The 16,711-nt window shown below is 40.2% G+C and overlaps 1 protein-coding gene across 1 annotated transcript in view; it reads left to right on the top strand.

Annotated features, from left to right (window-relative positions):
- The window catches only part of dph6 (diphthamine biosynthesis 6), a 118,933-nt gene that overhangs the window by 8,284 nt on the left and 93,938 nt on the right, over positions 1 to 16,711 (top strand). The window lies entirely within an intron of this gene.

Here is a 16,711-nt window from a genome sequence, read left to right as displayed (position 1 = left end):
AGTTATAGAACATGAACACAACCTATCCATGTCAAAAAAACATTTTGTCTCAGAAATTCACCTGTGTGTCCCTGTTGTTTAGTTGTGTATTGTTGTTTTAGAGTTTTCATTTAGCAGTTGTGTAACCTAATTTCCATTTTTATCAGCCTTTTCCCTCTCCATGATTTTGTTGTGCTGTTTATGACCAACCAAAGCTAGGCATGACAAGATTTTTTTTTTTCAATGCCAGTTTCTAATACTATAAATATTTTTTCATACTATTTGTACGTTTTGGCCAGCAGTCTTAACTTACTCCACGCCCTTCTAAGTTCTAATACATTCCCAACATCCTAATTATTCACCACCAACGAGTTTACAACTTTCAGAGGCAGTAAAGGTAACCATTAGCATGCTAACTGCACACGTTATGGTTCTCAGAGTTAAAACTCTTGATGATGACAAGCAGATGGCACACCGTAGTATCATTTTCACTCCAAGAGCTGCTTTGTCTTATTTTGACAAATATTTGGTACAGCCACTTTAACTTGTAATTCGACTCCACAAGGAACCTTTTAATTCTTCTTAGCCTCATTATTTGTTAACTTAAGTCAGCACGTGTCTGCACCAGATTGACTGCCAACACGTTTTATTTTATATTTATTTTTTGTCAAATTCCCCAAAAGTTACTGTGGACTACATTTTTAACATTAGGATTATGAATCAAATTCAGTTCAGTTAATTATTTCTAATTTTCACAACTAATATAAATATTAACACGCCATACTTTTTTTTTGTTTACACTGTGGTTTTTATTATGCTATTATGTAACATGCTTTGAGTCCAAACTCAGTTTGACATGTTATTGTGACAGTGGTTATATCAACTACATTTTGACAGCCCATTTCAAAGTACAGACAGGCCAATAACACAAATAAATCATGCACCTCTGTTTTATTTATCAGATTTAGACTTCACATGTGTAGCCGGGTGTGTTTTTTTTTATCAGTGCTCGATCAGTTAATGAAAGTTTAATGTGGCAAAGTTTGACTAAGGTGCCCTTGAACAAGCGGCTTCACAGGAAAAAGCCCGTACTCTTTTTTATCTCCACTGACAGAAGATCAGATGCAAAAATTAATCACCAAATTAATATTTCATCAAATGGCACTTTTGGAGCAGAACGTCGAGGAAATATTCATTTGATGGGAGGTAATCCATGTCTGAGAGTGCAGAGGCGGGCTAGCGTGGCGCGCGGGGGGCCGACAGGGCGTGTGGGGGGCCGACCCCATCGCCTACAGCCATTCACTCTACAGTCTGAGGGGTAGTTGTTTGTTCAGATCAAATTAACTGTTAAATGTGGTGCAGTGAAGATAAAGCTTGATTTTCATTATTGTAAAAATGCACCAATGTCTGTCTACCTTTTTACCTTTATTGGATTACGGTGATGTTCTATTGCAACAGTTAAATGTCTCACTATTTGTGATTGTGCGTAAGAATGTCACGATATCAAGACTTAGTGTTACAATCATTGTGAGAAGAAAAATAACAATTAATTTAACAATTATTCACAATTAACACGATTAACTGTGAAATCTTAAATTTTCTTTAATTCCCGTGGTGTAACATGTTACTACTATTCCTCAACTTGATAACCGACTTTATGAAATTGAACTTTCTGAAAGACAAAAGTTTATAAACTTTATTTTGTCTTTCAGAAAGTAAAATTTCATAAATTTGGTTACAACTTGTCACGATTATTATTTTTTGGTTCTTAGGATTAGCGTGCTTTCTGGACTTTAAGCCACTACTTTTTCCCCACACTATGAACCCTGCGGTCGTCACAACGGTGGCACTCTAGCAGGAAGCGCTGGCGTTTGACCCACTGTAGAAGAAGACGTCACTGGACAGTGGTCTCTGTACAGGGGACACGTTGTGTTCTCTCTGTGTTTTATTCCAATCAGACTCATATTCACAGAGAAATAAGTCTAATGAGGAAGTGAATCTAGATGGTGACATGTGCTGTACGGCGGTCTGCAGTTTAGAACCTGCTGCATTGAAATAAGACTTTCTTGGCCCGACCTTCCCCACGAGTCAAAAGACAACCCTGCATCTCTACCATGGAACATATTTCAGTGTAAATATCTCATGTTACAAGTAACACTCACTCGCTAAGCACAAACTCAGGAGCAGATGAACCAGATGTGAAGACACAGGTAAATCAGCTCACACAGAGTAATCAAGGACAGAGGGGACAGTAGGAACAGCTGTGATGTGTTTTCTGTTTGTTAAGCTTCAAAATGCTGTCTTTTTATTACAGCCTACTTTATTGTACAATAGGCTGTTAAGGACAAGTTCTATTTTCTTCATACATTTTGTGTAAGCAACTTTTATTCAGGAGCGCTGTATAGCCCGAAAAGTACGGTATATTGTGACCTAACATTCCTAGTTGTGCACTGACCTCCTGTATCTGCACGCCCTGCTGCAGAGAGCTGAAGGTCACCAAAGAGGCTCTGCGCTCACCAAACTGTGCTTGTCCCTCCAGTACGGACCGATTGAAGGGAAGACTGATTAGTTTTCTTTTTAAAGCAAAGTAGTGAAAATAATACGAAAATTGATTCCTAGAAGTAAAAATACACATCAATTGAGGGTTTTTTCAGCCTGCAGGAGGAGCACATGAATGATCTTGGGGTCTAAATTAAGCTAAGATTTCTGTCCTATATTAAATAATGTCAATATATACCATTAATTAAGTACATTAGAGTCAAACACAACCCTTTCATTTCCACCAGACAAAAATAAGCTGTAGAAGCTCCTTCTAAGTGTTGAGTTGTGTTGAGTCTACATAGTTTGCTCTGTCCTGCTTTAGCTTTCTACTGAAGTAATACTATGTCCAGTTAACATTTTTGAGTTGTGTTTCATTTGTATATGTTTGAATAATCCTGGATATCTAGGCTCCCTCTCCAGAGCCTTCTCCCCACTAGAATGAGTCAGCACTTTGTAAGCTTTGGAGCTCCTCTCTACCTTCACTAGACTCATCATCATTTCACGGCTCAAATTGCCTCCACTTCAGGCATGTTTCCACTGGTTCACTTTGGAGTGGATCAGTACGATCTGGAAGAGTTTCCACTGTCTCCGGGAGGGTACTCCCTCCCGAAGCAGCCTAGCCCCGATTGCTCTGAGTTTGCTTCAGCTAAAGGAGGAGCACCAACAGCCAGATGATTAGATTTGAAGAGAAGATGGCAAAACGCTGACAGAAACAGATAGCGCCCGATAAAACATGTATCCAAGCCCTCCCACAGCCTCAAGATATTATAAAGTATGATATGATGATAAACAATACAAATTGTAATAACTATATAATCACATTTTATCCTAAAATAACAATAAGAATTTAAATTGGCTAAATGACAGGAGGATGACAGAAGAGGATGACAGAAGAGGATGACAGAAGAGGATGACAGAAGAGGATAACAGAAGAGGATAACAGAAGAGGATGACAGAAGAGGGGGACAGAAGAGGGGGACAGAAGAGGGGGACAGAAGAGGGGGACAGAAGAGGGGGACAGAAGAGGGTGACAGAAGAACACTGTCATGCGTAATGTGTGCATATTTCCTCAAACATCTTCCGACCCCCTTGGCACAAATCTGCGTCCCCCCCAAACTGGCGCGCCCCACACTTTGAGGAGCCCTGCTGTAGGATATTCTGTAGGTAACTTTACAGGTAACGCTGTAGGTAACCCTGTGGGTAATTCTATAGGTAATGCTGTAGATAGCCCTCTGGGGTAACGCTGTGGGGTAATGCTGCGGGGTAACGCTGTGGGGGGCTGTTCCAGGGGCCCTCACATGTCTACACGAGGCTCCTCCAGAGAAGCAGGGGCCAGTCAGACATCTCAGGCCAGTGTGAGCGTTCGGCCTCGCTGTCTGTCATGTGCACTTGAGCTCTGTGTGGATGGGCGCAGTCTGCAGCATGAAAACTCCTGCCTGTGTTTTGGAAGACTTAAAATGATTGCACAGTTTTACACCGCAAGAGTAAATATTATTATTCACTTTTCTTGTTTTCTTGTTTGAAGAACTATGTAGCATTTTGTTGGTGATGTTATTTTAAGATTTTATTTCATATGGTTTAGGGTTAGGGTCCCTTTTTGGTACCAAATGTAATGCTGCCTCAGTCATGCAGAGTATAGCATTTCTCTTGAGGAAATCCTCTTTCTGGCAATGTCTGAGTGTGGTCCTCTGGAGTTTTCATATCTGCATATACATTTTTGACAACCCTACAGTGGGTGCACTATGAAATATTTTATGACCACTGTAGAAAATTGTTATTAGCCATAAAACAGTTGGTCAGGTTGGAGTCACTGGTAAACAGTGTTGAAAAAGTGTTGCTGGGACAAACAAATATTGGGCACCTCTGCACTAAGGTCTGGGTTTATATTAAGTTCCAAGGTAAAATCAAACATTTATTTTTTTTCTTGACAAATGGACAGTTGACTTGATGAGTTTACTTTCATTGTCAAAAACTAGTGGGACTGACCTTGATTCCCAGCCCACAGTATCCCATCCAGGCCCGGGCAATTACACAGAGATGCCCACTTCCCATCGACTGGCCTCTGACCAGTGTGACCCCCGAGTCTGTGAGTCTGAGGGCCATGGATCAGGGCAGTGCATGTGCTCCCAGGAGGCCCCTCACAGACCCCTCACAGACCCCTCACAGACCCCCCCCGGCCGCCTGCGTGTCATCTGTGTGTTTATCTCCACCAGCGTCATCAGCCAGGCCCATAAACAAGCACTTCTTCTCTGGCCTCGCTCGCTCAGGTTAACCACTCTGCCAGCCGGGCTAATCAAGGCCAACCCGGTGCACCATTAGTCTGACTTTGGGTGACACACATTAACTGGGTTCCCACGCAGAACCTTGAGCATCGATTTGGGTGTGCAGTTTTAATAAAAAATAGTGTATGGTATATTTTAGTAAAAAAATGGTACAGATGATTCGTTTTGTGATTAATTTTACAAACATTTCACATTTGTCTGATAAGTAAACCTCAACTTAAAACACATTTCTGTCTGAATATCATTATCAATATACTCCAATCGATATTCATTTTTGTCAATATCCACCCTTAATTCAAATGGAGGCTAATAAGTAGAATTTGACCTGGCTTGATTCTGAAGAGAAAATACAACATGTGAAAATAGTTTGCTTTGCAGATTTGTCAGCTGTAACGGGGAAATGTGCAAAGGCGTAAATGGAACGCACTCGAAGTCTCCTCCAAGGCTGTCCGTAATTGCTCTTTTTTTGAGGATTCCCATGTGTTGAAGTGCTTTCTGAAGTGCCTGGCTTCTGAAGAAAGTGTTCCAACCATTAGGGCCAAAAAATGAAGTTTAGTTGAATCAATATCACAGTTTGAATTGTCACAGTTGTCAAATCACAAATGGAGCAATTATGAGCGGGGTTGTGTTGATACTAATCAAAACTAAACTAAACTAGCTACTTATTTGAAGTATCATACTGAGAAAATGGTTCATTATTTTATATTGTGAATATGATGACAACCTGTAGATGTTAAACTTCTTCTCCTATGAAAATGTCTTATTCTTTAGTAAAGTGAAGCTCTGTAATTACAAATGGGTAAATGCATTTACAGCCAGTTTTCATTTGATTTAGTCTTCATACTGCACATATACTATACACATTTAGGATTCATGATATTACCAGAAATACATGTGCCCTGTAAATACTTGTAATAACTATCATTATAATGACCTTGCTATTTCCATCCTGTTACCAGGGCATCACTGTTACTGGGCACATGCTCTAGTTAGTCATTACATATGATTACATTTTGTTTGGAAAAATAATTTGTCTCTAAATGTAATATTACTTTTGTTTATTACATAAGGTAAAACGTATACAATAGCATTATCAGGTATGCATTTTTCTGCAACAGTTCAGTTCATTTAACTGTATCTGTTTAAATTAAAGACCAGAGTGACAAAACCCCCAGAACATAATCATAAAAAGACCACATCATTTAAGATGAATACCACTCAGTTTTGCCATACTGTCTTCAAAAGTCTCTTCTCATTAACTCCTATCACTTCTGAACATTTCCGATTTATGCCCATGTTTTATTAAAAAACTATTTTTTACACTTTAAGATTAGTTGTTGATGTGTGTGGGGGAAAGCATAAAAACAACAGCATCTTTGATAATGAGCTGTTACATCCGCGCTGCAGGAAAAGAACGCTTTGTGGAGAAGAGTGTGATTTTCTTTTTTTTCTTGATTCTTTCAAGCACTTTGAATTAATTAGAAGTTACAAGATTATATTTGGCAAATGACACTCCGGTAGAGATGAAAGAAGGTTTTTTTCCTCCACTTGATGAGTTTAAAGAGTTATTCTGGCCTCTCTCTCTCTCATACTTCGGAACACAAGCCGCTATCACGTACCATTAGCCAACAGTGCCATCTATGGGCCACTACGGCATGTGCTTTTCAGGCCTTCTAAAGTGTGCAAAGTGGAAAGAGTAGAGGATGATTTGAAGGTTTTTCAGATGCTTTTGAGGATTTGTAAAAAAAAAAAGCATATATTTAAATGGATATAGCAATATTACGGACGATATTGTGTCGATCCATCAGAAATGTGTTCAAACATTGTCTTTAAACATAGTTAAGGTTTAATTATCAAACTAATGTGAAATGCTAAAAATAATCAGTTATTTTTGTATCATTTTTAATTTGTGTTTTTTTTTTACTCCAAACAATATAATCTATATTAAACAATTTGGCATATTATCAACATTTCAAAATGTAAACATGTAAACGGCTGCAAAACGAGCTCAAATAAAACATAAAAGATATAAAAGAAGATATTCACGCGGTAAATGTAGCTTTGCATTCACTGGGATAAAACGATACAATGAGGTGAACTGGAGCGCCATGAGAGGGGACCAGGAGGGTTGTGATTGGTCAGTATCATATCGCACGTGATGTATCGTCATTTTATTTAGAGGTAATATTGAATTAGGCGTGATATAATTTTATGTGCAGCTGATTTTTCTCTACCGCTGACACCTAGACTCACTTAAAAAGGCTGTAAAAGGGTTTAAAAACCAAAAATCAGATAATAATCGATACTATAACTTGCATTGAAACTAGTTACTAATTTGAGAAAATATCACTCTAATAACAAAATATGACCGTTCACGAACAATAAAAATGAGCTTTACCAGAATTATTTAAGACCACCTGGTATTGTTTTGTCTCGAAAATTACAGTTTATTGTCTGGAAAAGACAGTATTTATTTAGTGGTATCAAAGTATTGAGCTTATTCCTTTATAGCAAAATCAAATTAGTATTGTTACGCTATAGGCAATAAACACTAATAATAAATGGGAAGTACAACTACAAACATTATGGCTTGACACAAGTTAGTACAAATATTATAAAAGTCAGATATTCTATTATTGGGTCAGTTAGAGGTTAGAGGTCAGTCCAGTTTATTTAGTTTCAGTCATATCACATATACATATCTGTGTAACCAAAATAGACAGAACCAAAATGTCTGTGTGTCAAATATATATGGTGAATGTTGTTTATCGATACAAATACTACGAAAAGAGCTGATGAACAATGCAAATGAACAAAGGTACTGTATGTTGTAAACGTTCAAATAAAGGTAGAGTACAAGCTGATATTTTTGCATTTATGTGATTAGTTTTACAGACATTTCACATTGGTCAACAGTTTAAGCCTCGACTAATACGTTTAAAGTCATATTTTTTGACTCATTTACATTGGATTGCACATTTTCTCTTTTAGGCCATATCGCTCCGTCTTATTGCAAAGTAGGACAATTTATCTAGTTAACTTTGGATAAACCGCTGTAACTTCAAAAAGACACTGCAATTTTTTGGGCGCAATCATGAGTTGTCTGAACTATCTTATTTCAAACACGATCTGAAATCACTCATCAGAAACACACACACACATCCAAAATCCAAAAACGGCAAAATGTCTAGGTTCGCCGTTTGAAGCCATTCACCAGATTCAAAAGGAAGAGATCATATTCTTCCGAAGCATTGTCGATAGAAAAGGACTTCAGATATGATAGAAGACGGAGCCATCCGCGCATCCTTTTTGGCAGCAGCTGACAACGGCGGCCCCTCCCCCCCTCCTCCCGCTCTCATCGGGCCCCTCTCTGTGCTCGGGACGCCTCTTTGAAGTGGGGAACCCGATAGGCAGGACGGGCTATAGGTGCTGATCTTTGAACTCGGGACGGTCGGGGAGGAAAGGGGGAGCGTAACAGTTTTGTCCGGGGCTAAAGGGGGATCTCTTTCGCCGCGATGTTCGTTTGGCTGCGAGGTTGGTTTTGGATCTGAAAAGGCATTGTGCTTTTGGCTTCAAAGGTATAAGGGAGGTCGGGTATGGACAGGTGAAGTGTGTGTGTGTGTGTGTGTGTGTGTGTGTGTCTGTGAGAGATGACCATTTTATTTAGAATCAGAAAAATAATGTATTGTTGGTGGAAAAAACAATAGAAATGTGCTTCGGCAAGAAAACGTCAAAATAATAATAAAATAATATAAAATAAATGGCATGCATAAAATAAGGTATTAGAAAAAAAAAAAAGGCTAACTAATTGTCCAAATATTAGGGCTGAAACAAGTTAATCACAACCAACATTTTGAATATACGATTTCTGAACTGTACACTGACTCCAGAGCATTCATGTATTTAACTGTTTTATTCAAAATGAGCTTTTCCTGGAAAAATAATTAGCTTGTTAATAAACTCTATCAAGATCTGCTTCATTTGTGTAAAAAATCTCATACTATCTCATACTCACAGGCCTTGTGTGAGCTGAAAAACAAATACATTAATTGAATATTAATTAATTAAAGACATAATCAGTGTATAAATGTGGACAGTATGGACAGAGTACCAGCATTGTAAGACAGATGGATTTGTGTTGGTACTCTATATCATGCACAAAAATATTACAGCTGAGTACTCCCAATATACATCAAATAAAATCTAAATCGTTCCCGAATTATACTTTTTTAATCCTAAAGCTGCAATTCACAAAAAGACATTTAGTAATTCCAGGCTTGTGTAGCTGTGAGACGTGGCGAAAGCTTGAGTAAACAGGAAATAACTCCCGGTTTATCCTCAGCTTTTGAAAATGATATACAAAATGATATAAAAATACAATAATGTATTGATAATTTGGATCTTGAAGTGAGTGCTGTCAGAATTAAACAGGAAACAGCTGATGCTAACGCATGCTAGCTTTGTTTTGCTAAGTCTGTTGGTTCAACACTGCAGTTACCGCCTTTGGATAAAACAGCGGTTCATTTAGGGCAGTGGAGTCCCTTTTGGATGGTTCCAATCCTCTTTAAAGTGAACCATGTTTAAACGTGGCTTTTGCGTAGAACATTGGACTAGCTGAAACATCTCTGCGTCTTCATATTTTATTATATTTCCTGTCTCCTCTATGGCAGACTGCAGGTTTGACTACTCTTCCCCATCTCCTCTCCTTTACCGGCCCCTCTCTGATCCTTCCTGACGCGTGATACAGATCAGCAGTGTCAGTCACCCGCGGCCATAACACCCCCACCCAATACCCCCCTCCCCCACCCCCCACCTACACCCACCCACCCAAAGGAGCTCCCTCATATTAGTCATATCACATCCCTCAAGTGTGGCGTCTTCCTGCGCGTGAGCGTTGTGCCCGCCGCGAGTGACCCGACACAGTGGCTCTTTATGCCCCGTGACCCCGCCCCCTCCCCCTCCTGTGTGAGCGTGCACGTGGCCACACGCACGTGCACGCCCCTGTGGTTTTCAAGGTCAGGTTAAAGTACAGGCCTCGATCACACCACATCATTTTGACCCATCTCTCTGGGACACAAAAGGCACAGATATTGCGGAATTACCCTTTTGTCCGTTTTGAAGAATTCACATTGAACAAGTTTGTCAAAAGTTTGAACATTTGCTCTGTCTTAATGGTTATGAAGCTGTTATTGACAACAAGACTAATCTCACCACTAATCAGAAGGGTAGACTGCTAGTGCACTTCAGTTAATATCTCTTGTTCCAGTCTGTGTATTCATGTGCTAAAATAACACAATTTCATCTTGACCTTTGCAAATTGCGTTGCACCTCGCTTTTCTTCTAAAGTTTTCTGAAAGCTCTGGACCAGACGGCAACTTTGCTAATTTGCTTCCGTAAAAAGTTAATTGGAGCATTGTAACGCCCGAGCCACCTCTGCACTCGTTAGAATGATGAGGAACGATAGCTGATGTGCGCAGCTTCCTTTGTGTCCGCTTTAATTAGCTGCTGTGTGACATCTTTGTCGCAGTCACAAAGAACGGTACTTTCACTCAAAGAACACTACTTTCACGTCGCATTTCTTTTAATCTTTTACTGTGATCAACTGTGCATAACTCCTTTGTTTTTGTAAGCGCTGATATTTTTGGTTTTGCTTAATTTTTCCAGTAATTTTAGGTACCATAGAAGATTTCTTTAAAAGGTAATTATAGCTATGTGTTTCGTCTGGTGCTGATGGCCTGGATTGGTTCAACTTTGGAGTGATTTTTTTCAATGGCGGAATGCATTTCCATGGTTCTTGGCTCTGTATCCTGGGGTCTCTAGAAGTCTGCTACTGTGGCAACTGACATCACCCAAACATAACAAATGTTGTCAAGTCAATGAAATCTACATCATACCTGACTTATAGTTTTAATTGTGAGGTCGATCACAGCAATTCACAAAAAGACGTTTGGTCCTTCCAAGTTTGTGTCGCTGGGAGACAAGGCTAAAGCTAAAGTAAACATTCAATAACAATATAACATTTTCTTTTTGCATCTGCCATTTGCCGTCAAAAGCGTCGCCGGGAGCAAAAGTGAAGCTAGTACCTTCTAGATGGTGGGTTTGCGTTGGATGGTTTAAAGGGGCCATTGCGGTTCACTTAAGACAGTGCAGACACTTTTGGACCGTACCCATCCTCCTCAAAGTGAACCAGTGGAAACATGCCTTATGTAACTTTTCTGGATCTCCATGGAGACAAGCAGGTGGTGGACCAGTCTCCATTTATCAAGTCAAGCTGTAATAAGAAAAAGACTCTTATTATCCCTGGTCCATAAAACCCCTGATTAGACCACATCTCATAATAAAAGCATATTTGTAAAGATCTCTGTAGGCGCAGGAATGTCCGGTGTAACCCTGTGGTATCGACCGGGGGTGGGCAGTGCAAAGGTGTGAAGAGCCCAGAGAGAGGGAGAGGGCAGATTACCAGCAGGGGGCCACATTGGAGGTGCGTGTGGGACAATGGATTTCTTTAAAAAGCAGCATAATGCATAAATCCTGACGTCTGAGGTCACGGCGAGGGTTTAGGAGGGGGATCGATGACGGCTAATGCAGGGGGGGTTAAAGACCTCTGTGGAGAGGGCAAAGAGGAAGATGAACACTTGTTAACCTTTGTTTTATGCTGTTACTAGTAGTTTGGTGGGTTTTACACTATTAAAATGGTTACGGGTTTGAATTTTACCTTTTAAACTTCTTTCTGTTCCTTATTGTCAGTTGGAATAATTACATTGATTTATCACATTATGTTCAATTTTAGTTATGATTATTGTGACATTAACATTAACAATTTCTTAAGGAGTAAATTTTTTTCAGTGATTACATCCTATTTAGCCATAATGAAGCATGAACTTGGACTTAATTCATAATGAACATATAGTTTATTAAAAATGATGGAGGTTTTAATTAATTACTTAATTAAGTATATGGTATTAGAAAGCTTGATTAATAATTAACAATAATTAATTAAATGATTTGCCACTGCCAAGAAAAAGAAAAACACCTAAACAGTATGACATGTGTTTGAACTGGCAATAGTCCAGATCTAAATCTATAATGTTTAAATTACTTGACCCATGTTACATGTCATGTCAATCAATCCAATCAATTACTCAATCAATCAAAATGTATTTGTATAGCACTATTAATTCAAAGTGCTTTGCTGACAAAAAAAGAAAAACATTTAATATCACAATACAAACAAATAAAAAAGATGAGATTGTGTTTTCTGAGGCTCAGAGGATCAAGCTTATGTGAATGAACCTACCGTATAACTCCGGCTATGTTTTCGATGAAGAAACAATGTTATAACATGATTAAAAGCTCAAAAAAGTCAGATTTGCATAATGGGTGTAATCTAAATCAGAAAATGCAGTTACATGTCACTCAGTCATAAGTATAGTCAAACATATTCCTTGATGTAAGAGTTGGCATTTTTGCAGAATCTCTCCATTAGAACTTGCCATTCCTCCAAGTATTTGTTTCCCTTCGCCCCTGGTGTGATCCTGGTTGTATCCTTCTGCTGTTCGCGTCGCTCGACTCGGTGGCAGGGGCTTCCAGATTGCAGACGTGTTGTTTTTGCACACAAGGAAGGATAGCATTGGCAGTAGCAGGGCAGATAATGGCAGCGCATTGTTCAGCAGCAGCGTGGAAGTGCCGGGTCGGACCTATTAGTCGCTATAGGCCCATTTCCCCCCGACCGCCACTAACAGTCCCTCCCACCAGCATTAGATAAAGAGCCTAGCCTGCAGCCTTTTGTAATTTGTTTGTATTTTTCTGCTTAATGTACTTTGCTCAATCTTGTTTAGCGATGATGGAAGCTGATAGCCTTATCTCTCCTGGCCAAGGGCATGAGCCACTGCCTGGTTAGTTCCAGTGAGTAACCTTGCTTCTAAATGTAAAAAAAAATGCATTGAATTTTCCTCAAGAAAAGAAAAATACTTTCTAATTAAAATAGGAGTGCTGATGTAGGACTGAAATAAACCTGAAACTAACCCTTGACTAAACCCGGACTAGAACAAGGCAGGTAAAGTGAGAGACGTATGGAATGGATAGAGTTAGAGATGTTAGAGATGTCAGTGATGCTACGAAGAGATTATAAGAGATTTGTTTGAGTATCAGTCCTACTTTTTTTGTATCCCCAAATTTACAGCAAGATGAGTTTGGGTAGCTGGGTGGGCTGATGTTTGTGCTGGTGCAGTGGAGATGGGATAGAGGAGAGGAATCTAAGCATGATAGAGAGTGCATTTGGGCTGATTGACTATTAGATTAATTGTGACCATATATCATAATCGTTTTCTGGATTTAACAGGCATTATAGGACATAAAAATGCATAATGTGTCTGCAGTCTCAATGGCAAGAACAAGTCCCAGGCAATAAACAGCTGCCAGTGATCAGATACTCAACAAAAGGCCAAAGGAAGAGATACAGACAAAAGATGTTGAGACCCGAAAGAAACTCACCATGAATGGAGGGTTCCCCCCAAATCCAGCATCCTGAGACCGTACACTAGCCATAAGGAAGAGGCCGGGGACTAGTGAGTGTAAGAGCCACTATCCAGGATGAAACATCAAGTACATCAAGGACAAGGCAAGGACAATGGGAACAGAGGATGATGTGCTGGAGGAGGGACCATCAAGGGAGGACAAGCCCCTACATGGGATGTACCACCAGAACATAACTGAAGTGGCTGATATCACGAAATCCTACCAATGGTTAGGACAGCACAGAGGCCCTGATGATGGCAGCACAGGAGCAGGCCTTGAACACCAATCAATAGAGGCCAGATCTACCACACCAGACAAGACCCAAGGTGTAGGCTGTGCAAAGAGCACATAACTGCAGGGTGCAAGATGCTGGCAGGGACAGGATACATGGAGCGCCATAACCAGGTGGCTGGCATAGTGTACAGAGAGATCTGTGCAGAGTACGGGCTGGAGACCCCAAGGACAAGGGGGGAAACACCTCCAAAGGTGGTGGAGAATGACAGAGCAAAGGTCCTGTGCGACTTGGGACTAGGTGAAAGTGGTGGGAGCACTCGGGGCAGTGGACCCCAAACTGGAGTGAATTTATGCTAATGATGTGAGAGGTAAATAATTTATGCTTTGAATTCAACAGAATGTGTAGGTCTGACTGAAACAATAACTAATACAAAGGAGTAGTATACAAATTACTTTTCTAGCTCTTTGTTGCCTTGTGTCCAAAACAGTTGAGATGTCGAACTATAATATTTATTGCAAAGTTGCATTTTGAAAGGTTGCAATTAGCAAATTCCAAAGACCACCATTATTTCCTCTGCAAACAGTGTGACTTATGTAGTTCCAGGATGAGTTTGAAATGTGAACTGTGAACAGACTCCTACGTTTAAAACATTTTTTGTTTTGTTTTAACGGCACAAATCGTACATTTCTAGAAGGTACATCTCTGTTGTTGTCATGAAATAGAATGATTCTAGTCTAAATTAGATTTCTTCCTGACATTTAGCTCTTCTGTTTGCTTCAAAAACAGATGCTACTTTTGATCATACGAGAGCTGATATCTCATCCCCACTGTCATGGCTAATGAAAATACAGTTCACACTCCTCACTTTGTTCTCTGCGATTTTAGGTTAATTTGAAAACAGCTGGATGCCTGGCTCTGCTCTGCTACGATTAAGCTCGGGTTTTTGAAGAGTCGTCTGTTTCTAGAACTGTCTGAAGGTCGGAAAATTCTCTGATTGTACTTTTGCAGAAAAGTTTGGGACATTTTGTATGTTTTGGCAACGCCCAGGGACCTTTTTATAGTCCTGTCATTGACCGGTCTTAGATCTTGTGGGTAGTACTACATTTCACTTTTCTTTGGGAACCAGTACTTGAATGACAAATTTAGTTTTTCAAATCAAATCAAATCAATTTATTTTTGTAAGGCCCAAAATCACAACAACAGTTGCCTCTGAGGGCCACAGGGAGAAATGAATCAACAATGTCTGTGGTGGCGATGGAGTCAGAGAATGTCTGTGGTGGCGAGGGACGATGTCCCAGGGTCCTCTGTCCTTAGACTCTCCTTCTCGGCCAGGAAAAACTACAAAAAAAACCTCTTTGGGAAAAAAGCGTAGAAACCTGGAGGAGTTCCAGTGAAGGAGAGATCCGACTTTCACAGACGGACAGACGGACACGAGGAGACTGGAGCTGGACCCACTCTTCAGGCAGAAGAGGGACCGTCTGAGTCGAGCTGGACCCACTCTTCAGGCAGATGAGGGACCGTCGGAGGCGAGCTGGACCCACTCTTCAGGCAGATGAGGGACCGTCTGAGTCGAGCTGGACCCACTCTTCAGGCAGATGAGGGACCGTCGGAGTCGAGCTGGACCCACTCTTCAGGCAGAAGAGGGACCGTCGGAGGCGAGCTGGACCCACTCTTCAGGCAGATGAGGGACCGTCCACACAGGGCAGGGACCACTTCACCAGGGGAGGGGCATCTGGGTCCACAGGTCCTCAGGAGTGAGAGAAAGAAAAGAAGGCGGTGAACAGTTTGCAAGTGGAATCAAAAAATAAATGTTGTTTGATAGCATAAGTAGTCAGAAGAAGAAGAGGATAGTGCTCAAGCTGCCATACTTTTTAGTTTTTGGTACCTCACTGTAAAAATGCATTTTTTCCCAAAGTATTTTTCATATAAATATCACATATAATGAAAAAAAAGTTAAGTACAACATCATTCTTTAGAATATTCCAGGCAAATCGATTACCCTAACATTTCCATAGAGACATGGAGCGTAATACTGATAATACTTAACCACTTATTTTTTTGCAATCCGGTTATTACACCCATTGGAGCCATCTACAAGTACAAGCAAGCTCTCTCGTCTGAGCACCGTCTGACTTTACACAAACAGAGAGCAGTCCAACACTACATCTTTCAGCTCCCTGCCATTCAACTTTCAACGTTAAGAGGCCAAGACGCTCCCCGGCAGAAACACTCGCGGCAGGCCCCATCACCTCCCGCAGTTACAGTCATAACCTGCGCTTACAAAAACACCGTGCGGAGAGAGAGGAGTGGGTTAAACTAGCATTACTGCGGCTATGTCTCTCCAGGGAGAAGAGAGAATGTGGAATGCCTGTTTGAAGTTATGAATGATGGAGAACGCTCGAAAGCCAAGAGGCCAGAACGTGACCTCAGCACAAGAAAACATTTACAGTTCAGAGTCTACCTTTTAACAGTGACTGGGTTGTGCAGCTAACTGGAGGCACTGATCTGTCTGAAGCTCGGATACTCGTTGAGAATTTAGACAACTACAACAATCAAGCTGATTTGTGCTGTTAACAAGTGATCAATGGCGCTATAGGAGTTGTGGTGTAAGTCAATTATGTAATTTGTCAGATCATCTAAAAATTTAAGTGGCTGTTTCATAATTTTCATCATGTTGTATTCTGACACTATTAACTGTTTGTATACTTGTTATCCATGTCTCTATGTCTGGAGCACTAGTCGTCTCTGTTGTGTCACTGCCCGTTTTCTGTCAATGTCATTAATGTTGTCTATGTGTGTGTGAGCAGCCCACTCTTTTTACCTGCAACCAAATCTACCCTCGGGTACAAATAAAGTTACCTTACCTTTTTTTGTCTGGTGTATCAACATGGTAACTTATACTGCATTCCAGCCGATCTAGTTGTTCTTACTGTGAAAAGGTGAGAGGAGGGGTGTTCTTCTTGTTAGAACAAATCTAGATACATCTTTGACTGTCATTATTACTGTGGTTAATTTGGGATGAAATAGGTGAAAAACAGATTCAATAACAAACAGATATCAAATTGCCATTTTAAAATGCAATTTATTAAAACAAAAAATCTCATTACAATAGCAATGTGAGGCAACTTGAGCAGCTTGATTTTTAATGTTTTTTGCA

Source organism: Eucyclogobius newberryi, unplaced genomic scaffold, assembly GCF_026437365.1.
Source record: "Eucyclogobius newberryi isolate DKJ021-1_F unplaced genomic scaffold, fEucNew1.0.hap1 SCAF_21, whole genome shotgun sequence".
Taxonomy (NCBI): domain Eukaryota; kingdom Metazoa; phylum Chordata; class Actinopteri; order Gobiiformes; family Gobiidae; genus Eucyclogobius; species Eucyclogobius newberryi.
The sequence above is the reverse complement of the archived record's forward strand: the minus strand, read 5'-3'. Positions and strand labels throughout refer to the sequence as shown.